General features: G+C 39.0%; 2 pseudogenes; both read right to left on the reverse strand.

Moving 5' to 3' along the window:
- Positions 1-7,940: 7,940 nt before the first annotated feature.
- Positions 7,941-8,755, reverse strand: LOC101086160 (annotated as a pseudogene).
- An 8,990-nt stretch (positions 8,756-17,745) lies between these two features.
- Positions 17,746-18,169, reverse strand: LOC101100489 (annotated as a pseudogene).
- Positions 18,170-26,080: the final 7,911 nt, after the last annotated feature.

Raw genomic sequence — 26,080 nt, forward strand, 5'->3', positions numbered from 1 at the left:
AAAGCACAATCTGAATCAAGTAAACTAAATGGCTTTTGCACCTTGTGATTAGAGTAGGACTCATGATTATTGGATTATAGTTACATTCTTTTGTATTAGGAAAAGTTGTAAGATCCTCCATCCTGTAAGGATCATGTTACCTGATTGTCTTTGGAATTTCCATATCCGTGTGGATTCCCTGCACATATGCTATTAAATTTGATTTTTCTCCTATTAATCTGCCTCATGTCAATTTGATTCTAAGTCCAGCTGGGAGGACCTTGAATGGAAGAGGAAATTCTTCCTCCCCAACACTAGCCTACTCTTTCTCCCTTGCTAATTACATTCAGTCTCAAAACTTTAAATGTCTGTATGCTGATGGTTCCAAATTTATATCTCCATCACATTTTTCACTCCTATCGATTTGTATATCCAACATTTCTATCTGTATTGTCTAGTTGATGTCTCAGCCTTAACATGTGAAGGGGGGTTAGAACAAGCCTTTCCAAAATGTGCCACTTTGGCATATGAAATAGTTTGAGCTGAAGTCAATAAAGGCCCAAAAGACTCAGAAAGAGCTTTTACTTTCCCCAAAACTACCTGAAAGAATCGAGAAAGGGAGCCTGGACTAGAAAAAGAGCTATTACCAGAGATAAATTTTTATCTAAAAGACCTAGCTTTTAGGGCAAACACCTAATTACTAATTAAACATCTGCTCTTTTTATCATCCTATGAATTACCTTCCTCTGCTTTGATGCCCCAGGCCCCTATCCCATTCCTTAACTCAGGGTGGCATATAAGTCTCAACTGACTAACTGGTCCTTCAGTCTCATATTCCTAAGGGGCTCCTGTACGTACATAATCACATTTGTGTTTCTCCTGTTATTCCATCTTAAATCAATTTACCAGCCAAAGAACCTAGAAAGGTGTAGAAAAAATTTTCCCCTCAACACATGGGTACAATGGTATCCTGATATACTGCCTCCCCACAACCAGCAATTTTTTTCCATTTTCCTATTTCTATAAATGGCAATTTCATTCTTCTAGTCATTTAGGTGAAAAAAAAATCCTTGATATTATCTTGGTTTTCTTTCACACTCCGTATCTTATCTGTAAGCCAGTTCTGTTGGCTCCAATTTCAAAATACAGAATCCAACTATGTCTCATAACTTCCAATGTTACCAATCTGATCCAAACCACTATATGTCTCATGTACATTATTGCAATAGCCTCTTGACAGATTTGTCCTAACACAGTAGCCAGTGATCCTATTGAGGAATCCTGGTTCATTCATTATCCTACTCTGCTATATGACTATTTCATACCTTCATCTTTCTCCTCATACCTCCAATATACCCTCTTACATTATAACTCCTTCCTAATGACCCTGCATGTTATTAGATCATGTCACTCCTCTTCCCAAACTCTCTAATGGCTTTCCATCTCATTCAGAATAGAAGTCACAGTCCTTACAAAGACCTACAGAGCCCATTTCCTCTCTGAGTCCATCTCCTGTGATTTTACCTCCTTATTTATAGTGTTCTAGCCACCCTGCATGCCTTTTTATTCCTCAAAAATTCTATGAAAGCTGCTACCTAAGTCTCCTTGTACCGGTTGTTCCCTCAATTTGGAATGTTTCCCTGCAGGTATCTGCCTGGCTCACTTCCTCACTTTTTTCAAGTCTTTAAGTGAGATGACGCTTTTACAGTGAAGCTTTCCCTGCGTGCCCTACTTAAATTGCCCTACTTAAATGCCTTTCACTTTTTTGTCTTTGTTTTTCTCCATAGCACCTGTCACTCTCTGACATACAAATGTAGGCGACGAAAAAAATGTCTTAGGTTCTCCAGCTGTGGCCCTGTAAATTAGACTGGCCAAAGACACATTAACAAGAGTAAAACAGAAGTTTGTTATATGTGCCTTATGCATGTACACATAGGAGCACCCAGCAATGAGTAACCCAAAGGAGTAGTTAGAACTTGGGTTTATATACCATCTTACACTGAAAAAATGGGAAGGAGCTTTGGAGCTTCTGAGTGGAGGGGGACTTGTTATGGGAAGGTGACCAGGGAAGGTATAGTAAACAAAGGTTTTATTTATTTTTTTTTTCAACATTTATTTATTTTTGGGACAGAGAGAGACAGAGCATGAACGGGGGAGGGGCAGAGAGAGAGGGAGACACAGAATCGGAAACAGGCTCCAGGCTCTGAGCCATCAGCCCAGAGCCTGACGCGGGGCTCGAACTTCCGGACCGCGAGATCGTGACCTGGCTGAAGTCGGACGCTTAACCGACTGCGCCACCCAGGCGCCCCTAAACAAAGGTTTTAAAATGAGGCTTGTTATGCAGATTTAAGCAATGTCTTCTCCATTGATAAGAGTTGTTAAGAATCCTCCTCTTTCAGGTACAAGAGAGGGAGGAATCTTTACAAATGGAAATATCTTTTATAAATGTAAATTTCCTTTACAAAAGGAAAACTTTTGCCCTGTTTTTAGAACTTTTCTTGCAGCTGCTGCTTCTCAGTGGACTTTAGCTCAAAATAATCCTTATGCCAAATAGGCATCTTTAGGGTGGCATATTTTGGTACCCTTCACAACATATTGTCCTTATTTATCTTTTTAAATACCTAACTGATCTCTGGAGCATAGTAATTCTTAACGAATATCTGCTGAATGATTTAATAAACATTTATTATCCAGCAACAATGGAAAATGCAGCTTAATGTTTCATATTATTTTACCCTAGAAACATTATCCTGGAAGAACCATGCAGAGCACATTATGTTCATTTTTTATTTTCAGCATTTTTGTAGGTTTAGATTCCCCAAATCCATTATTTTTCCCCCTAAGGGTAGAGTCTAGTTAATGTCTCTTATGACTCCTTCAATAAAATTATGCCTGCACTGATTGACCCAATTCATTTTCCTATGCTGAGGACAGAGAACATACTGAAATACTTGAAAGCACTGAAAGCATTCTCCAAGTCAACAAAAATTCCTGGAATGCAAAGATTTGGTAAGAGGCATGAGGCAGCTTTATTGCTGTGTAGTTTGCAAACTGAGGGGGACTCAGCCTTTGGCTACAAATCGAAAGTACTCCTAAGGGGAAGGTTTAGACTCTGGATTAAATAGGCAAAACCCACAAGTACTGGGCCCTTTATCGAGATTGGTCAGACTCAGGTCCCAAACTGCAAACTTCAGGAGCAGAGTGACAAGCAGGATACAGTTTGCTATTTCTGGTAGCAGTTTCAGGATGTGGCAGCCGCTGAAGAGCATGATAAGATATGTTGCAAGGGTCTTTCTGCAAATTTGGCTGAATTTTGTGCAAGCTTATCACCTCAGGCTGCGATGACTGGTTTTATTCCCCATAGTCATTCGGACTGATTAACCTTTCAATTTCTCGCGCTTGAAATAAGGGAATCCATCTTGTCTGTTAGCCTTTGCTGTCTTCTGTTCTCATCCACAATCTCTTGTTTTTTATTCCCTTATAATCAGAGAAACCTCATTAATAAGGTCTCTCTAAATTAAGCCCAACCATTCATTCAACAAATATTTACCGTGTGAGACTACCCTGGGCTCTGTCATATAAAGACATAAATGGATCCTGCCCTCAAGTAACTTACACTCTAATGGAGGAAATGGGATATCTATACATTAGAAAGAAATACAGTATTATCTACTACAACTCAGCAGATGGTATCTTGAGGGATGTAGAGGTTAAGCAAATATAAGCATTAGAAAATTTGGATCACAGGAGAAAGAAAAAAGAGTAGGATGAATGCAATATGCGCTAGTTGATTTTTAGAAGCACATTCTATAGCAGTTGAGTTTAAAACCAGGTAACTTAGCTCTTTATTTGTAAGATGCTTCCCCCAAGGAACTGGTAGTTTATATTATAAAAGTTGGGCCATGTAAGTTGTATTAGGATTCAGTCTTTATATGACAGCACTAGAGAAAAAAGTTCTATTTCTGAGGAACATGCTGTGGCTGATTAAGGACCACAACTGCAGCCACTCAAGATTATTTTTAGTCTCATATTTCTGAGGGGTTGACAAACTCTACATTGAGAATCGAATACAGCTAACTACTTGATTTTTTAGATAAAGTTTTATTGTAATAGTCATGCCCATTCACTTACATATTATCTGTGCTGCCTCCACATTACAACAGGAAAGTCGAGTAGTTGAAATGGTAATTGGAGGTCTGATGATCCATAACATCTAACATAACCGCTAGCCAGTTCATTACAGAAAGTTTGCCAATTCCTGTTCTATGGGATCGTCTCCATTTACCTACTGACTCTTTCTACTGGGGACCCAAATAAAGATCAGAAAAATTCAAAAAGTGTGAGAAACAACGACTAGTGGAATCTTACTAATCTATGGCTTGTTAACTAATTAAAACATCTTGAGCTTTACTTATACTAATTCTAAATCAATTAATATTGTCCTGACTTTTAGCCACATGAAAAGACAGCTATGATGCAATAAAAATGGCACTCGAGGGAAGCCTGGGTGGCTCTGTTGGTTGAGTGTCTGACTTTGGCTCAGGTCATGATCTCACACTTCGTGGGTTTGAGCCCAATGTCAGGCTCTGTGCTTTTGGCTTGGAGCCTGGAGCCTGCTTCGTATTCTGTGTCTCCCTCTCTCTCTCTCTCTCTCTCAAAAGTAAATAAATAAACATTAATTAAAAAAAGAAAAAAATTTAAAAATGGCACTTGGAATTGATTTTGAAGATCTGGATTCAAGTTCCCCTCTTCCAGTTACAACCATAGACTAAAAAATCAAAATCTCTAAAGTCAAAGGATAAATGATGGGAGAGATAGTCTTTAGGACTAGTTATAAAAATTGAATGAGATAATAAAAATAAAAGAGCTTTATGAATTAAATCATGATATCATTATCAAATATTGTTCACGATCCTAAGAACATATACCATATTTAAAGGGCAGGCTCTATCATTAGATCGATTTGAATGATTTTATTGACAAATATTTAATGAAATAATCCTCAAAAAGCATATAGCACACGACTTGGTAACATTAGCTATTATGTATTTTATTACAGTTATTATTATAAATCAACTAGCACTTGTCATTCATAGATAATACCCTTCAGTGCTGTCAGCTGTTATTCAATCTTTGAGTGCTCTAACTTGGATTAGTGAAAGGCTGAAGACCAGTGAATATAGAGGGCTAATACTTACTTCTAGAGCTTAGACCTGCTACCATTCCCTGATACTAAACATGACCTAGTAAGTCTGTAATCTTAACCTTCTGTCCACTGTTAACATGTTTCATACATTTTATTTGTGTTTTATTTTTATGATTATAATATATCTGTTTATTATTTTTCTATCTCCACTGTTTTTCATTACTACATGGGAAAAATGAGTAAATAAACTTTTTCACGCAAAGCCATATGCTATAACAATTCATAAATTCAGCCTGATGCTAATTATATTTACTTTGAACAAGACTAAGGAATACATATATATATATATACATATACATATACATATACATATACATATACATATATATATTCTTTCAGCAAGACTAAAGAATATATATATACATACATATACACACACACACACATATATATATATATTCCCTTAGTCTTGCTGAAAGTAAATATATGTATGTGTGTGTATATATATACATATACATATATGTGTGTGTATATATATATATATATATATATACACACGTACTTATATTTACTTTCAGCAAGACTAAGGGAATATATATATATATATATATATATATATATATATATATATATAGTTAGGATGTGGAGATACAAAAATTAGGCCATTAATTTAGGGAGAGAAAAATATATAAATATTAGCATTCTGAGGAGAACAAAAGACTATATTTTAAGCTCTTCCCTAGGAAGAGTTGCAACTGTAATGTTAATTTTAGAATTATTTTGGAATTTGTAATAAATTGAAGACTAGTATCCTTAAGAAATTATTTTGATCTTGTCATAAAAGTTGAGTTTAACACATGACATTGACTCTCTTCTCTTATTTCTGAAATATAACTTCCACTGCTTGCCACTAGTAACTTTCTATCTCATATTCCACCTCAAGGAGCCAAGGCCTCTTCACTCCCTTTACCAGGAGAACTTGAAAAGTAATAGAAGGAATCTGGCTTTACTGTTTTTTGGCCAACATGCCCAAGTGGTCTGGTCTGACCAAACGTTAGCAACAACTATGTAAACAGAAAAAAGTTTTTGTATTTATTTTTGCTTTTTATTGAGGGACCAGGGAAATTTCATAAGTTTTATGTGAGAGAGGAACAAATATTGAGATTCTAGTTAACACACTTGTGTTAGCACAAGAGACAATTTTGTGTGTGTGGATGAGAGAGAGAGAGAGAGAGAGAGAGAGAGAGAGAGAGAAATGAAGAGTGAGCATGCGAGGGGCAGAGGAGAGGGAGAGAGAATCTCAAGCAGGCTTCATGCCCAGTGTGGATCCTGATGTGGGGCTCCATCCCATAACCGTGAAATCATGGCCTGAGCTGAAATCAAGAGTCAGATGCTCAGCTGGCTGAGCCACCCAGGTGCCCCTGAGATAATTCTTTTAAGACTTAGAATTTTGAATTTTGAAAATTCTTCTTCTGCTACTAGCCTGTATCATTCTCTGGTGTCCTCTACGTTAGTTAGACAAATGAGAAGTTAAAGGAAGCAGCACTGTCCCTGCAATAGGACTATCCTCTCTTCTGACATGAACTACAAGTTCAGAAGGTCCCCAAAACCACCCTCAAGATTGATAATTCACTAGAAGGACTCACAAAACTCATTGTAAGTACTTATACTTACAGCTATCATTTATTACAAGGAAAGTATACAGATTAAACTTCGCCAAGGGAAGAGTGGACTCTGGATAAGTACCAATGGTGGGGTTACCATTGTTCTCTCTCTATGCAGTCAGGACGTGTTACTTTCCAAGCATTGATGTGTTGACAATATGCATGGAGTATTGCCAACTAGGGAAGCTCACCCAATTCTCTGGGTTCAGAGACTTGACTGGGGCTCCATGACATAGACATAATTGATTGATTACCCACATGCTTAATCTCAGTCTTCAGTTCTATCCTTGAATCACTATCTGATGCCCACAACACCCCACTTCAGGTTTTCTCTTGGATGAAAAAGATAGAGAGACTCCATCTACACCTAATTCTTTCTCTCTTCTCCCCCTGTTATGGTCTGAACTGTGTCACCTCAAAATTCATATGGTGACATCCTAACCCTAATGGGACTATATTTGGAGATAGGGTCTTTAAAGAAACAATTATGATTAAATGAGGTCATAAGACTAGGGCCCTCATCCAATAGGATGAGCGTCCTTATAAGATGAAGGGATACCAGAGATCTCCCTCTGCATGTGCGGAGAAGAGGCCATATGAGAGCACAGTGAGAAGGTGGCTTTCTGTAAGCCAGGAAGAGTTGACACCAGAAACCAACCCTGCTGGCACCTTGATCTCACACTTTCAGTCTCCAGAGCTGTAAGAAAATGAATGCCTGTTGTTTAAGCCACCTAGTCTGTGGTTTTTTGTTATGGCAGCCCAAGCAGACAAATGTATTCCCTCTCTCTTTCTCTTTAGGCTCCTCTTTGTAGCCAAGCAAGATGGTGGCTGTGCCAGACACTACTCATACCATATCCTTCATTCCTTCCTATGTTATGTTTAATTTTTAAGAAATCTATGCTTTAGTTCTCTACACTTTAGCTTGGTTTTTCAAGCCAGATCCCTGTGGATTTCAAAATATAATTTCTTCTTCTTCTTTCTTCTTCTTCTTCTTCTTCTTCTTCTTCTTCTTCTTCTTCTTCTTCTTTTTCTTTCTTCCTCTTCCTCTTCCTTTTCCTCTTCCTTCTCCTCCTTCTCCTCCTTCTCCTCCTCTTCTTCTTCTTCGACACTGGCTGAAAGAGAACTTTTTATTAACTTTATGTACAGAAAATTCAACAGCATCCACTTTCCAGTTTGATGGCCAGTTCTTTAGCCTTTGCCTTTTCCAGCTTGGCAGTGGGAGTCCTGGACTTTGGCTATAGGACGTTGCCTCCCCAGTAGCAGCAGATCTCATGATATCTGCCATTGTCGTTAGTCCTGATGGCTTCTACCAGCTCAGCCAGAGCTCCTTTGTCTTCCGAGGCAACCTGTGTGAAGGCGATGGTGGTACAGATCTTCCTGTGGACCAGACGCCCCAGCCTGGCCTTCCCCTTGATGATGCAGTAGGGAGCCTCTATCTTACCACACAGGACAGGCAGAGAGATGGCCAGCTCAGTGGGATCCACAGCATGTGCAGTCACTACCAGATCAGGCTTCTTGTTCTCCACTAGGGGTGACAGTATTAACCCCAGCTTGAAGGACAGGCAATCTCTCAGTGGGGACATCCTCTTTCTGGTAGCTTTCTTCTCAACCCGGGCCAACAAACTCTGCTTCTTCTTTTGCTTTGTCTCTGGTCTGTATGTGTGGGCCAGCTTAATAGTTGAGTAGCTGTTTGGCGGTCCAGGGCCTAGGTGAACTGGTTAATCATAGGAGGGACTTTTAGACGTTTATAGAGACTAGCCCTTTGCCACTGCAGCCGGATGTAGCAGGACCATTTGACAAAACGGGTAAGGTCCCTTTGGGGCTGGATGTCCTGTCCGATGCCAAAATTCTTGGGCCTCTTCTCAAACAGGAGATTGACCACCTTCTTGTCCTCCTGCTTCTTCATAACAACAGGGGCAGGGGCCAACTTCTTCCCCTTAGCTTTCTTTCCTTTAGGCATCTGGGATGGCTGGAGGAGAGGCCTATGATCGCTTCTTTTTAAAATTGGTTCTCACAAATCAAAAGCTTCTTCATTTAAGATGAGTGTGCCTTCTGTGAGTTTTAAAAAAAAAATCTACTAAGGACCTCAGATAAGTTCTTAGGTCCCAGACTCTATCTGACCTTTCCCTTCCCCCTTCATCAGAAGTGAGCAATGTCAATAACTCATTAGATGGGAAGAGAGCCACAGAGCAGCTAAAATAATTAGTTACCACATTAGCTGCCAAAGTTTGTTCTGACATTCTGCTGATATCAGAAATAACGCCATCCCTATGCACCAACTCTGATTAAATTATCTTTAATGTAGTGTGCTTCTAATAGAAGGGAGCAAAGAGAATTTTTCTAGTCTATCTTGTCCCAAATCTATACAAAGTTTCCCATTCCTTCTAGGGGATCGTGGAATTATTGCAAGGAACCTGTGAATTCATATACCATTCCAAGCTTTGACTGGAGATTTATTAGCAGAGTGGTTCACACAAATGTAAGCATCTATCTTTCAAATGTATATAGGCCTCATTGCAATGAACAAAATGCTAATCATTGAAGGTATTACTGAATTCATGAAAGTTGTTTATCACAATGCATTTTCTTTTTTTTTCTTAATGTTTATTTATTTTTGAGAGAAAGAGAGAGAGATAGGAAGAGAAACAGAACACGAGTCGGGGAGGCACAGAGAGAGGGAGACACAGCATCCCAAGCAAGCTCCAGGTTCTGAGCTGTTAGCACAGAGCCCGATGTGGGGCTCAAACTCATGAACCGTGATATCATGACCTGAGCCAAAGTCGGATGCTTAACTGACTGAGCCACCCAGGTGCCCCAACCATGCATTTTGTAAATCAATGGATACCAGAACTGCAATTACTGTCACATGGGAGTTCAATATTTTGTTGTTGCCATTATTACTAAAGTCATTTTCCTAAATGAAAATTTCAGTACCCTTATCTATGCTCTTTTCCTTCCCTACCTGAAGAAGCAATTCTAGATTGTGCCTTATTAGAAAGTCTCATTTATTAAATAATCTTATTAGTCCTGCATGTTACTCTTTTCTAAATCTTAGTTCCAGTTGCGTGATTCACCTTGTCTATTTTGGCAACCAGAACATTCTCTGGAAAAGCAATCTTGGAAAATTTTTTGCCCAAAAGGAATTCTAGAAGAGGCTTTTTTTTTTTTTAAACCAGATTCCCAGTCTACCCATTTTTACCACCAGAATGTTTTTGTATAGTACCGTTTTTATTATAAAAATAATACATTGGGTACACTTTCATGCCTTATTAAGAACATAATCTTTAGGGGCGCCTGGGTGGCTCAGTCGGTTAAGCGTCTGACTTCAGCCAGGTCACGATCTCGCGGTCCGTGAGTTCGAGCCCCACGTCGGGCTCTGGACTGATGGCTCAGAGACTGGAGCCTGCTTCCAATTCTGTGTCTCCCTCTCTCTCTGCCCCTCCCCCGTTTATGCTCTATCTCTCTGTGTCTCAAAAATAAATAAACGTTAAAAAAACGTATAAAAAAATTTAAAAAGGACATAATCTTTAATGCCTGTGTAGTATGTTTTTGCCATATGATTAGATTTAATAATTTTTATCACTCCATTAAGCTATTTTTCAGCTTTTTACTGTTGTAAATAAATAACGATATATATCCTGGTATACAACTTTATTATTTCAGATAAATTTATGCCAAATTTACTCAGTCAAAAAATGTAAACATGTTTAAAGCTCTTAATACACATTTCTAAATTAGTTTCCCAGAAAGGTGGTGCCTATTTAAACTCCTAGTAGGAGCTAAATTCCCCCTGTGAATTTTACCTCCTGAAAAGCAAAACTGATCATTTTCCTTTTTTCAAAATAGTTGATAATTTGGTGACAATTATTTGGAAGATTGGATTTTTCCTTTTTTTATTACACATTTATATTTTTTCTTTTGACAATTGTTCTTTTTAGCACTAGAATCTGGTTTTCTTTACACCACTTCCTTTTTATGGTGTTCCTTGTTCCATGTAATTTGCAGCTAATTTTCTATGTACTTGCACTAAAACTATCAATTTTATCTCAATTATAGAGAGTCTCTAGTCCTTCTAGCTATAACTGCTCAGAGTTCACATATTAAAAGATTTCTCCTCCTTGCCCATACTTACGTAATTTTCATAATATAGCACAGGATTGGGCAAATGCTGGAACTGCTCTCCAAAAATCCTTGCTGCCCCCGTTTTGTCATGGAATGGCTTTCCCATCTAGACTGGATCTCTGCTTCAGGTGCCTTTAAATTCATTTAAGTCATTATAGGTGTAAGTGAGTGGGCAATTTTCCCTCTGCACAAGGTCATCAATTCTTTGTTGCTGCCTCTCACTATTTTTTTAACATTTATTTTTGAGTGAAAGAGAAAGAGCACACACGCACACAAGTGCAAGTGGAGGAGGGGCAGAGAGAGAGAAGGAGACAGAATCTGAAGCAGGCTCCAGGTTCTGAGCTGTTAGCACAGAGCCCATTGTGGGGTTCAAACCCACCACCTGCCAGATCATGACCTGAGCCGAAGTCAGACACTTAACTGACTGAGCCATTCAGGCTCGGGACTATCTCAGGCTATTAAACATACCCTCTGAAATAGTCACTTGAGGTTAGTATGTATCATTTCCTCATACGCTTACAAATGCAGTCCAACCTAGCTTCTAGCCACTGCAATTCACATTGCAGAAAGAAACAAATCTGCAACAAAAATTGCTTTAAGGCCCATCATCTCTACTTTTGAATCATCTGGCTTCTTTCAAGAGACAATAACATTTAAAACTCAAACTAATAAAGATGAAGTCAAGCTTTCACTTTTTGTGGATGACATGATATTATACATGGAAAACCCGATAGACTCCACCAAAAGTCCACTACAACTGATACATGAATTCACCAAAGTCGCAGGATATAAAATCAATGTACAAAAATCAGTCGCATTCTTATACACTAATAATGAAGCAACACAAAGACAAATAAAGAATAAAGACAAATAAGATCCCATTCACAATTGCACCAAGAATCATAAAATACCTGGGAATAAACCTAACCAAAGATGTAAAAGATCTGAATGCTGAAAACTATGGAAAGTTTATGAAGGAAATTGAAGAAGATACAAAGAAATGGAAAAACATTCCGTGCTCATGGATTGGAAGATTAAATATTGGTAAAATGTCAATACTACCCAAAGCTATCTACACATTCAATGCAATCCCAGTCAACATTGCACCAGCATTCTTCTCAAAGCTAGAACAAGCAATCCTAAAATTCATATGGAACCACAAAAGATCCTGAATAGCCAAAGTAATATTGAAGAAGAAGACCAAAGCAGGAGGCATCACAATCCCAGACTTTAGCCTCTACTACAAAGTTGTAATCATGAAGACAACATGGTATTGGCACAAAAACAGACACATAGACCAATGGAATAGAATAGAAACCCCAGAATTAGACCCACAAAAGTATGTCCAACTCATCTTTGACAAAGCAGGAAAGAATATCCAATGGAAAAAAGACAGTCTCTTTTACAAATGGTGCTGGGAGACTAGATGGCAACATGCAGAAGAATGAAACTAGACCACTTTCTTATATCATTCACAAAAATAAAATCGATAAAGACCTGTATGTGAGACAGGAAACCATCAAAACCTTAGAGGAGAAAGCAGGAAAAACCTCTCTGACCTCAGCCGCAGCAATTTCTTACTTGACACATCTCCAAAGGCAAGGGAATTAAAAGCAAAAATGAACTATTGGGACCTCATGAAGATAAAAAGCTTCTGCACTGCAAACAATCAACAAAACTAAAAGGCAACCAACGGAATGGGAAAAGATATTTGCAAATGACATATGGGACAAAGGGCTAGTATCCAGAAGCTATAAAGACCTCACCAAACTCCATACCTGAAAAACAAATAATCCAGTGAAGAAGTGGGCAGAAAACATGAATAGACACTTCTCTAAAGAAGACATCCAGATGGCCAACAGGCACATGAAAAGATGCTCAACGTCGCTCCTCATCAGGGAGATACAAATCAAAACCACACTCAGATACCACCTCACGTCAGTCAGAGTGGCTAAAAATGAACAATCAGGAGACTATAGATGCTGGCGAGGATGTGGAGAAACGGGAATGCTCTTGCACTGTTTGTTGGTGGGAATGCAAACTGATGCAGCTGCTCTGGAAAACAGTGTGGAGGTTCCTCAAAAAATTAAAAATAGATCTACCCTGTGACCCAGCAATAGCACTGCTAGGAATTTACCCAACGGATACAGGAGTGCTGATGCATAGGGGCACTTGTACCCCAATGTTTCAACAAGAGCCAAATTGTGGAAAGAACCTAAATGTCCATCAACAGACGAATGGATAAAGAAATTGTGGTTTATGTACACAACGGAATACTACATGGCAATGAGAAAGAATGAAATCTGGCCTTTTGTAGCAACGTGGATGGAACTGGAGAGTGTGATGCTAAGTGAAATAAGCCATACAGAGAAAGACAGATACCATATGTTTTCACTCTTATGTGGATCCTGAGAAACTTAACAGAAGACCATGGGGGAGGAGAAGGAAAAAAAAATTAGAGAGAGAGGGAGACAAAACATAAGAGATTCTTAAAAACTGGGATATGGGTATTGAGGAGGACACCTGTTGGGATGAGCACTGGGTGTGGTATGGAAACCAATTTGACAATAAATTTCATATTAAAAAAAACTCAAACTAATAATGTACTTAAACTAGTTAAAGGTGTATTAGAAAGAATGAAAACTTTGGAAATAAGTAGACATGAACTAGCTGTGTAACTTTGGGTTGGCTTTTGAAACTAAATTTCTGTCTTTTCATTTACAGAATGGAATAAATAATACCCAACTTAGAGGTCGAGAGAATTAAATAGATAGTATAAGTGTGCTATCATTCAGAATCAAAATGTCCAATCCAACTCACACGTAAGGGAAATATCTAATACCAATATTTGCTTATCATTTCAAAAATACTGACAATGAAGAGGCACAAAGAAAGCAGAGAGGTCTGGGATGCACTGTGTGGTCCTTAGGTCCTTTTGTCCCCACGCCAAACCTGTACTTTCTCCGAGAATAACAGATGAGGTCTCCAAGTCAGTTTTTATGAGTTTTTAACCTGATGTGGAAAGGAGCATTTAAGTTATAAAACGTCTTCATTTTATATACCAGAGACATTGTCCAAGGAGAAGTCTCATAGATCTATAGATTCTGGGTATATGTAGTTTAATTTTTTCTAACTTTTGTGGGTTTTTTTTTGAGAGACAGAGCATGAATGGGGGAGGAGCAGTGAGAGAGGTAGACACAGAATCCAAAGCAGGCTCCAGGCTCCAAGCTGTCAGCACAGAGCCCAACGCAGGGCTTGAATCCATGAACGATGAGATCATGACCTAAGCCGAAGTCAGATGCTCAATCAACTGAGCCACCCAGGCACTCCTGGGTATATTTACTTTAAAAGATCCTTTAGCCAAGGACAGACTACTGAGAACATACTACAGCTAAGGACTATTCTCACTAGCAAATAGCGCCAATCTATTTGTCAGGAACCCTTGGCAAGAGGACTAAATCAGTCAGCTGCCTTCTTTTCTTTTCCCTAGAAGAGTCCCTCAACCCCACCCCTCCCCATCCAGTAAAAAAAAAAAAAAAAAAAAAAAAAAAAGTGAATGGCTCACAGACGAGCTACTTTAACAATTTCCTCCAAAAAGATGTAAGTCATTGATTATAGTGCCTCACACAAAGTGTTTGCTTGATAAATTAATCTAAGATTTGAAGGCTATATGTATAAAATAGTCTTTAATGAAATGATTGATAGTCTCAAGTCAACAGCTGGTCAATTTCATCCCACAAAAAGTAATAAAAATGATCTAATAAGTCTCTTCTTGATAACTGATACTTGAAATTATCTCCTTTGCTCAAAGTATTTGCTACAACTGAATATTATGTTGGCATAAATATTATCAATTATCTGTAGCCCAGTATGAATGAGTTAATTTACCTGCACAATCATGAAACTTGGTGAATATATTGAGTAAATAACCGATCTTCCAAGCTAGGAATTAACTTGTTTTTGATATCCAGGATTTACAGAATTTTCACTAATTGTGATATGCTGTGAAACCACTTCCTTAGATGGCAATGTACCATCAAAGAGAACATTGTAGAAGTGAGTAATCTCAAGGCAAGGTTATTGGATACAGGGTCTATTAGTTAACTGTTCCCTACACAAACTGAGATCCAGAAGGTTTCCTCAGAGAATAGAAACTTTGTTGGCATTTCTAAAAGAACTGCGAGTCTTCAAATTAGGAAGACATAGGAAATCTGCTTTAGGTCTTCAGAGGGAAGTTATTAGGAACATGTAGGCTCCAGGGAAAGAGGGGGGTCTGCCATCAAGGCTGTATGACTGCTCAGTGAGGCAGGGCTTAAATGCTAGGTAAAATGAAATCAAATTTCAGTAGAGGGATGACTGCTTTGGACTCAAACTGACTGAAAATCAAGTGGGTTAGTGGTAGATACTAGATTTCCAGGAACTCAGAATTGCCCAGAAGAGGTGAAGGTACTAACTTCAAAATAGAAGCAAGATGCCTAAGGCTCAGAAGAGGCCAGATAACAAGCCTCTTCATCACCCTGCAGTTGGGGTCCAGGCTACAAGGCAGGGATCTAAGAGGCTCCCAGCAGCTGCACAGTACAGCACAATTGGATCCAGAGAAGGTAATCTAGAAACACACAAGCTGGAGGAGAAAAAATAAGAAGTTTCGATGAAAGGCATAATTCCACTGGACATGAAAGTGAGGTCAGTACAAACAAACCTCGAGCTGGGAGACTAGAGCTGGACGCCTTAGTGGTTAAGCTAAGCTGGACGCAGCTTAGGCTGCGGAGGCAGAGAAGACCCAGGGTTGAATTTCAACTCTGCCCCTTCTGAGCTGAATGACTTTGGACAAGTTCTTTAACCTCTCTAGTCCTATTTCCTCATCTTTAAAATAAGGGATGTGATGGTGTTTACTTTTTAAGGATATAGGAAAGCAAATTGAGATCATGCATATAATGTGTATGCCAGTAATATACAGGCATAAAAAATACTCTCAGTAAACATTAGCTGCAATTATTTGTCTTGTTGAACACCTTTGCCCAACCTTTCATCTCATTTCCACCCTGGACAACATTAAAGAACTAAAGGAACTGGGAATGAGTTTATTGGCTCATTCAATCAGTATTGTCAAGGAGCCCATGCTCTGAGGCAGTCACTGTGGTAGGTGCTGGGATCCGGTGGTGAGCAAAGCATTCACAGTCCCTGTCCTCTGGAGCTTACAGTCTAGTGCACAGACAATCATGAAAAACAAAATCATACAAATAAATGTTAAATTCCATGGATGACAAGTGCTGGGGGTGGGGGGCATGATGCGATGAGAGAGTATACAAGGGGAATTAAATTCAGTTTCCCCAGGGACATGACTACGGGGCTAAAATATGGAAGGAAGAATAAGAGCTAAGTCGGCCCAAAGAGAGTAGAGAAATCCAAGTGGAGGCACTGGCAGGTGAACATGGTCTGAGCCGGGAGAGAGCGTGGTTAGCAGGAGGCCCTGACAACAGAGCTGTGTTGCTAAAGCAAAGAGAATGAAGGAAGGAGTGGAGAGGAAAGTGAAGGGATAGGTAAGGAGAGCACTTATAGGACCTCTTAGGCCACATTAAGGGATTTTTGTTTTTATCCCAAGAGCAATCAGAAACTAAAGTATATAATTAACTGGGTTGAGGTGCCCCCCAAACATGATCCTTTTGAATATCGTCTAGCTCACCTGTTTAATGGAAGCGAAGAGACAAGTTAGGAGATGCTTGTGATTAGGGGAGGTTGGATTGGGGACGTTGTAGAAGTAGGGGTAAGTAGATAAATGTGAGAGATATTTAAGTGGGAGAATTCACAAGACTTTAAGGTGGATTACATTGGGAAGTGAAGGAAAGAACGAATCCAGCACTTTGGCCTTACCTAACCAGTAGGATGGTGATGCTCTTGCCCAAGACAGGAGGACTCTGAAAGGAGACTGGTTTGGGTGGGGGTGGGGAAGGTAGTGCTGAGCGAGTGATAATTCAGTTTTGAGGGGTGTCTGAGTAGCTCAGTCAGTCAGACTCTTGATTTCAGCTCAGGTCATGATCTCGATTCACGAGTTTTAGTTCCACGTTGGGCTATGTGCTGAAAGCATGGAAACTGCTTGGGATTCTCTCTCTCTCTCTCTCTCTCTCTCTCTCTCTCTCTCTCTCAAAATAAATAAATAAACTTCAAAAAAAGAATTCATTTTTGAAAATGTTGAGTTTGAGGTACATTAGAGATATAAAAGAGAATATGCCAAGCATTTGTACATCGAATCTGGAACTTTGAGGAGATATCTGGGCTGCACATATAAACCTCTGAGTTATCTACCACATAGCAATGAATTGTGAAGTCTCAGGAAAGGAGCAGAGGGACCCAGAGCAAGTCTTGAGCAACGTCTGCATTTATGGGGGGTACACCCCCTCATTTTACCAGCCCTGGTCAGAGACTTGACTTCAGATAACTGAGAATAAGAAATCAGCACTAGATAACCAAATCCATTTGTATAACTTTGCATTTCTTTTCTTTTTTTTTTTTAAATATTTTTAACGTATATTTATTTTTGAGAGAGAGAGACAGAGACAGAGTGCAAGCGGGGGAGGGCATTCTCTAGTTTTGAGAGAGAGAGAGAGACAGAGACAGAATCCACAGCAGGGTCCAGACTCTAAGCTGTTAGCACAGAGCCTGATGTGGGGCTTGAACCCATGAGCCACGAGTTCATGACCTAAGCCAAAGTCACAGGCTTAACCGACTGAACCACCCAGGTGCCCCTTATTTTCTTTTTTTAAAAGGTCTTAGTTTATTAATCCTCTCATGAAATACCTGCACGATTAATCACCACGGATAGTTACCGCAGAATTATTACTCCTTCTTTTTGCCGGCACCAACATTGGCTTGTGCAGTCCCCCTGACTTTCTTTACTCTGTTCTTGCATTCCTTTTGCTGTTTTCTTGATGTCTTTTTCTTCTCATCCAAGCCATGTCCTGCAAGTCGATGTCTGGGTTCGTTTTCTGTACATAATCCGAGGAATCATAAATCATGTCAAAGCCAGTTTTGCCACCACCACAATGGGTTCTGAATCCAAATACAAAGAGGACGTTTGGTGTGGTCTTGTACATTTTGGCTAATTTTTCCTGAATTTCTGTCGTAGGTACTGTTGCCTTTCTGGGGTAAAGAACATCAATGACCCTCTGTTTCCACTGAGGTAGTCGGTTGGTCATGAACTTCCTGGTCCAGAAAGTTACTGTGTGGATCATGATGGCGACCAAGCTTCTAACAGCCAAGGAGGTAAAGAGCTGTTTTATTTTCTACTGAACATTTATATAAAGAAATTCCAGCTTTATCTTAGCTAAACTAAGGGTTTGAAAGAGAATTTTATATATTTCAGTCAAACAGAATAGGCAGGGACTTCAGTGCCCTTTCAATTGCCTTCAATTACCTGGGTGTAGTGGCTAAAGCTATAGACCCAACGGGGGGAAAAAAGCAGGGAGAGTTGACTTAGCAGGAGAGATGCAATCATCCAGGAGAGACGGTTTAAAGGAGAAATTCCCAATTGTGTATCCATCAGAATCATCCGAGAAACTTGGTAATATGCAAGTTCTCAGGAGTTACTTAAATTTTTGATTCAGTGGGTGATTCTTGGAACCTGTGTTTCAATATGTAACTGATCTTTCTGACGAAATGATCTGAGGAACACATTTTAAGAAATGTCTCTTTAAAGGGTAACTGCTCCCAGGGACTTCTAGTTTTACCAAAATCCAGCCAAATGTCTCAACAACATTTATTTAAAAGTTCTTCCTTATCTCGCTGATTTTGTTTGCCATATTTATAACATACGAATTCCTTATACATATTTGGATCTATTCATGGATTTTATGTCCTATGCTATGTACTGTTCTATTTACAGGTCACACGATGGTAACTATTGAGGCTTTGTAATATGTTTTAGTACCTGATACTTTCACTGCTCTTCTAAGAGGTATCCTGGCTATTTGTTTCTTGCACCATTTTTTTGTATGAGCTGGACGATCTATATGTTTTTTCCTTCCTCATTCTTTCTCTTCCTCTCTCTCTTTCCCCCACCTTCTTTCTTTTTTCATCCTTCAGTAGAGATGTGCTCATTTTCTTGCCTCATGTTCTTATTAGCCCAGTTTCTCACTCAGTAGAGGGAGAGGGGAAAACTGGAGAAGTCATTATCCTATTTGTCAAGACAAACTTGATTTGCTTGAGGACCGGAGAAAGGCAAGCCAAAGGTTTTATGCTCAATATTTTAATGGGAACCACATTAAATGCATATTTTACTTTAGGTAGAACTGAAATCTTACGATTTTGAATCTTGCTATTCCAAATAATAGCACATATACTAAAAATCTTGTGTGTGTGTACGTGTTCTTCAGGAACATGTTAATGTTTCTCATAAAGGCTTTATCCGTTTCTTGTTAAATGTATTCCTAAGTGTTTAATCTTCTTGCTATTGTAGGTGAGATTTTCTTCCATTATATCTTTCAGTTAATTGTTAGATGTATTTTATTTTATTATTTTTTTCAACGTTTTTATTTATTTTTGGGACAGAGAGAGACAGAGCATGAACGGGGAAGGGGCAGAGAGAGAGGGAGACACAGAATCGGAAACAGGCTCCAGGCTCTGAGCCATCAGCCCAGAGCCCGACGCGGGGCTCAAACTCACGGACCGCGAGATCGTGACCTGGCTCAAGTCGGACGCTTAACCAACTGCACCACCCAGGTGCCCCAATTGTTAGATGTATTTTAGAAGGCATTAGTTCTGCATATTTTTATTCCACAATGTCTTTTTGAAGTCTCTTGTTACTTGTACTTTTTCTGTTGAATCTTTAAGAATTGCCTGCTTAATAATCAAGATATCTAGAAATAGTAATAATTTTATTACTTCTCTAAATTTCATGCCTCTAAGTTATCCATTTATTAAGTTGTATTGGATAATACACATTAAGATATTATCATGTTAAGAAATTGTTCATTTTGTTAAGTGTTGTTATCAAGACTGGGTGTTGGATTATGTTAAAAGTCACTTTCAGGAGCACCTGGGAGGTTCAGTGGGTTAAGTGCCTGACTCTTGATTTTGACTCAGGTCATGATCTCACCGTTCGTGAGTTCGAACCCCACATCAGGCTCTGCACTTAGAAGGCGGAGCCTGCACTGCTTGGGATTCTCTCTCTCTCTCTTTCTCTCTCAAAATAAGTGATTAGAGAGGACCATATATATTTCTTCTATACTGTGTTAGTACTCCTTATAATAAATATATTATATTTCTTAGTATTGAACAATATTTACGTATTTCTGGCTTAAACCCTATTTGGTCATGATGTACTATCGTTTTTTAAGGTGATGCTGAATTCTGTTCGCTAATATTTACTTAAGATTTTGTCTTATGTTCATAAGTATATTGCAATGTAATTTTTAGAAATTCGGCAATGTTTAAGGATAATTTGACCCAGACCATAGTTGGTTTTCTGTCCTCCTGCTGAGAGCCCTACCTGTTGGTTCACCATAATCTGAGCCTAGCTCTCTTTCTCGTCAAAACATGAACCTGAGCTAGACCTTGTCTCCTGACCAACTTGAATTCTGAGTCTTACACATGTGTTTTAGAACCTTTTTGCTTTTCTTTTTACAGACTTTCTGGTCCACCCCCCCCCCCCATTTGATGGTCATCGTATGGTTGGTTTCTGTTCCAGGTTCCTAATCCTATTTGGGCTGAATTCCAAATAATTCCTGTTTGTCTCCTTCCCATCTTCTGCATTTAATTTACTCCCTGGGGACCATGTGACACATCTTTAAGGACTAAATATTAATTACTTCTGCTGGTGGACATTAAACAACTAGTCCTTTACTGCCCCCTTGAGGACCTTGGCCACCACACACCTTGTGACCCATCTTGTGGGGAGAGGTGTTTATCCCTCCCCATATGACCATTCTCTCCTGAACAGGAACTAGGCACAAAGAATGAACTGCACTGAGAGGGGTGAGGAAGACAAGGATGACACCCATTTCTGCCTTTGAAGAACTTAAAAACGAGGCGGACAGAGGGGAAGTAAGGCTTATCTGTGTGCATTTAGGGCTTGAGGGTGGTGAAGGAGGATGTTGTTGACCAGGCACAAAGATAGCTGTAAGTCCCGGGAGCCCCACAGGGACAGTATAAAGGATTGCAGTAGTAGTTGAGAAAAAGGGAAGACAGAAGTCACTGCGACAGTAGAAGACTTCATGGAAGATATGTTTCAGAGCTGGTCTTTGAAAGGTGAAAAGACATGCACGAGCCAGCAGGACAGGTTCTCTTGTGGGGAGATGGCATGAGTACAGCCATCAGAAGCAAAAATGTGTGAAGCACAGGAAGGGGATATTCTGACTAGAGTGAAGAATTTTCATGGGGCAGCAGGATGAGAGAAAAGCTAGAAAGGTAGTTTAAATCCAAATTGGAAGGCAATTTACATTTATTTCATCACTAATGGAAGGTTTTCCCTGAAAGCAGATTTTCTTAGTAGGCGAATAGTGAAGGGCATTAAAGGGAGTGGTACAAGAAGGGAAGAGGTGTCGAAGGAATAAAAGGGTTCCGAATAAAAAGGTTGAGTGGTAGGGAAATGGATAAAAGAAAAAGGTCAATCCTTCAGTTTTTTTCTAGAGTGTCCTCATTCAGAGAGTGGGGGGTACATAAAAGGGTTGTGTGCTATGTGACATAAGTGAAGATCTGTTCTGTGGAATATAACAAGTACGTTACACAAACCTTCCAGAAGAATGGCTGTGCGCGCACACATTGTGTGTGTGTGTGTGTGTGTGTGTGTGTGTGTGTGTGTGTGTTTAAACTAGTAGTCCAGGGATAAAAGCTTTTGTATATAACAGTCCAGATATTTGCTACTGCTTGCCACCATCGGTGCATCACAGACATCTCCCTGCCCTCCAGAGATATGTTACTCTTTCCAGTGTTTGGTAATTTCATGAAGCAGAGAGAGTTTCTAAGTGGAGTTGAGTTTCTACAAGGATCTTGTTGTTTTAGATGTCCTGATGAAATCACTGGTTGGTTGTATAAAAAAAAAAGGGAGAGGTGACATAATAAAATTTTCAATTCAGTGGAAGTAACAGCATACCTAACTTGCATAGTAATTGTATGATTTATTTATTGCTCTAATAACAAAACACTCCCAAATTTAGTGGCTTACAACAGCCATAAACATTCATTATCCCACATGGCTTTGCATGTCAGAAATTCAGGAGCAAATTAGCTCAGTGGTTCTAGCTCAGAGTCTCTCATGAGGCTATACCCATGGCAGCAATCATCCCAAGGCTTGACTGAGCTGGAGAAGGCGCTTCCTAGGTGGCTCATCTATATGGCAGGCCAGACACAGAGGGACGATGAGATGGAAAATAGCAAAGATAGATAAAAAGATGTAGAGGACAGAGTGAAAAGATCCAACTTGCATCTTGCTAGAGTTCCAAAAGGAGAGCATAAAGAAAATAGGGGAGAGGCAGTATTGAAACAGATAATGGCTGAGAATTTTCCTGAATTAATGAAAGAAATCAACCCTTAGGTTGGGGAAAGCCAATAAATAAGACAAAGAGAAAAGAAAAAAAAAGGAAAAGAAAAATATTCAGTTCAAAAGACTAATATCAAAGGAAAAAAAAAAGCAAACATAGAAAAAGCAGGAGAAATAGAAAATCCAAAATGGAAAATAAGAGGAGAGAGGTAAATCCAAGTATGTCCATAATGATAGGCAGTATAAGTGATTAAAATTAGTTAAAAGGCAAAAATTGTCATACTTGAAAAAAAAGAGTCAAGCTATACATGGCTAAAAGGAGACATATCAAAGTATAAGGACATGAAGAAGTTGAAAATAAAATAATGGGAAAAGATTTACCAGGCACAGAGAGAACAGGAAGAAGAGGAGGATGTGGGGGAGGAAGAGGAAAAGGAAGCTGACCGTGGCCCTAAGTCTAGCATAGGTAGGGATAAAGAGAGCCAGCACTTGTTGGCAAAAGGTTTAAAGCTCCAGAAGATGGATACAGTTGCCAGATTTAGCAAATAAAAATACAGGACACCTGGCTAAATTGTACCTTTAGAAAAACAACAAGTTCTCTTTACTATAAATACTTCCCAAATACTACATGGCATAGTCATACTAAAAAATTATTCATTGTTTACCTTAAATTCAAATTACCTAAGCATGGTATATTTTATCTTGCAACCCTAAAAGATGATTGTATTTCATAACAGCTTCAAAATATATAAAGAAAATATTGACAGAGTAAAAAGAGCTGAGTAGAGAAACTGAGAAATCTCCTTATAACACAGTGGGAGATTTTAACAAATCCCTCACTAACTGAAAAATATAAAAGCTTATTCTAATGAATATATGTGTAAGATGAGTGTGAATATACAGTAAAACCTTGGATTGCGAGTAACTTGTTCTATGAGTGCTGCAAGATGAGCAAACCTTTCTAATAAATTTTAACTTGATAAATGAGCGATGTCTTACAATATGAATAGTACATGATGCCGAACGTCACATGTCACATGATCACAACTGAGCCAATGGTTCTCTCCCTCTCTCTCTCACTCTCTCTCCCCCTTCTGTGAAGATTGTGGGTGATTGTTAATGCAATATCACATTTCTGCGAAATCCTCGACAGGAGGCAAAAGCAAGTGTCATTGGATAGGTTCCTCGTTAAAATTGCACAAAAAGGAAAGATTCCATTAAGCCAACAGATAGCAGTGATTCCATTAGTGGTAGTGAAAGTCGTCCTACACAATGACCCTCCTCTCTCTTGTCTTCCCTACACCAGCCACGAAGGTTTTCTAAGGTCAGTGCAGGTCAATTTGTTTGTTTTTCTTTATATTTTGTATTTTGTTTATTATTTTGTATTATATTACAGTATTGTACTCATTTTTACATGAATATTTTTGGGTTGTGGAATGAATCATCTGAGTTTCCATTATTTGTTATGGGGAAATTTGCTTTGGTATACAAGTGCTTTGGATTACAAGCATGTTTCCGGAATGAATTATGCTCACAAAGCAAGGTTGTACTGTATATGTATATATAAAGTTGTATATACACAAACGAAAAATAGCATACACATTTTTCTTCCATTCCCAAATGGAACATTTACAAAATTGATTACTTACCAGGTCACATAATAAGCCTCAATAAAGTTAATCAATTTCTATCTGAAGCCTGTTATAGAATACATTCTGTGACTTCTATGCACATGAGTTAGAAATCGTTAATAATAGAAAACAAATACATCCATTAGGAAACAAAAATAAAATTGATCATCTCAAACATCCAACACCTAAGAGAAGACAGTTACAGGGAAATTAGAGAATACTTGGGATTGAAGGAGCTTTCAAAACTCACGTACCAAAACTTGTGGGATAAGGCAAAAATGGTATTTCACAGGAGATTTACAGCCTTAAATGTTTATCTTAGAAAAGAAGACAGGTTAAAAAGAGGGAAGGTAGGTATCCAACTTAAGTAGTTAGAAAAATGGATTACATACAGAGAAAGGAGGAGAGAAATAAAACATAAGAGCACATGGAATAAAATGCAAATCAAAGATTTGCTAGAGAAGACCAACAAGGCCAAAGCCAGTCCCTAGGAAAAGCTAATAAAATCTAAAACAACTGGCACAATTAATAACAATGAAGAACACACAAAAAAGTATTTAAAAAGGAAACAGACTGCAATTCTAGATAGATTGAAAGTTAAAAATGTAGTTAAGTAGTATATAGCAATCCATTTGAAGACTTAGAAGTAAGAGGAAATTTTCTCAGAAAAATTAACTTTTGAGTACTGCAGGTAAAGGAGAATGCTTGAATTATATTATACTGTATGGAATTATTTTCTATGAAAATTCATTAACAGTTAAAATCTTTTCCACAAAGTAGAAACTAGTCTAGGAGTTTTCTTGGAACAAAATTCAACAATTATGCCTGATAAAATTCTTAGAAATAGGGAATAAGAGGAGTCTGGAAAAGGTTGCTACCTCAAAACTGGCTGCAAAACTAGTATTTTAAAAAGTGATATAATGGAGCATGTGGATGGCTCAGTAGGTTGAACGTCCAACCTTGATTTCAGCTCAGGTCATGATCCCAGGGTTGTGGGATCGAGCCCCATGTTGGGCTCCATGCTGAGGGTGGAGCCTGCTTAAGATTTTCTCCCCCTCTGCCCCTTGCCCACTCACATGTGTCTTAGAGGCCTTAAACTCAGAAGCTTTCCATAGTCCCTGAAAAGGGGAAGAAATTACCTAAGAAGAGAGTGTCTGCCTGGGCAGAGCTGAAATAAGGGAAGGCTTCTCACAGCAGAGACTGTGAGTGGATGACCCGTAGACAAGATTTTGCTCGAGCCTCATCTTGGAAGATCGCAGAGACAGCCATGGTGGGGCCAATCAGCAGGAGTAACTGTATCACTGTGAGAAGAATTATTGTGTCCTATGTATGCCACCAGACCAGATGTCATGGTGCATGGACAGAAAGGGGTGGGCATAGAGGCAAAAGGCCAAGAGCCATAGAAGATCTCAGGCAAGGCCAATAAAGACTCTGAGGACAGAGGTGGACTCCCTGTCTCCACCACCATGGTGTTACATGAGCTTTTTCTTGCCTTTGATATGCTGGGAAGGAAGATAGTAGGAGAAGGGAAAAGAAGGAGCCTAAGCAGAAATTTGATATTCGAAACAGACCAATTTAAATCCTAAATTGATTGCATAATCATTTGAGAGTAACTGTTTTAAACCAGGTTTGGCTACACAGTTTTTATCATAAAACCCAAATGTGGAATCATGAGCAAGATGAATTTTAGTTGCAAAGAAATAGTTACATGTCTAAAACTGGTTTGTTTCTATATATTTAAAACTCAAGAGGGGCACCTGGGTGGTTCAGTAAATTAAGCGTCCAACTTCCACTCAGGTCATGATCTCACAGTTTGTGAGTTCGAGCCCCGGGTCGGGCTCTGTGCTGACAGCTCGGAGCCTGGAGCCTGCTTCAGATTCTGTGTCTCCCTCTCTCTCTGCCCCTTCCCTGCTCATACTCTGTCTCTCTGTCTCCCTCAAAAATAAATAAACATTAAAAAACTGTTTTAAAAAAACAAGGTGTCAGCATTATTATTGCCATTTCATAGATGAGAGAAGTTACATGCATTCTCTCTAGATTAGAGCATAGAACAGGAAAATGGCAA

The sequence above is a fragment of the Felis catus genome, chromosome B4 (assembly GCF_018350175.1).
Source record: "Felis catus isolate Fca126 chromosome B4, F.catus_Fca126_mat1.0, whole genome shotgun sequence".
Taxonomy (NCBI): Eukaryota; Metazoa; Chordata; class Mammalia; order Carnivora; family Felidae; genus Felis; species Felis catus.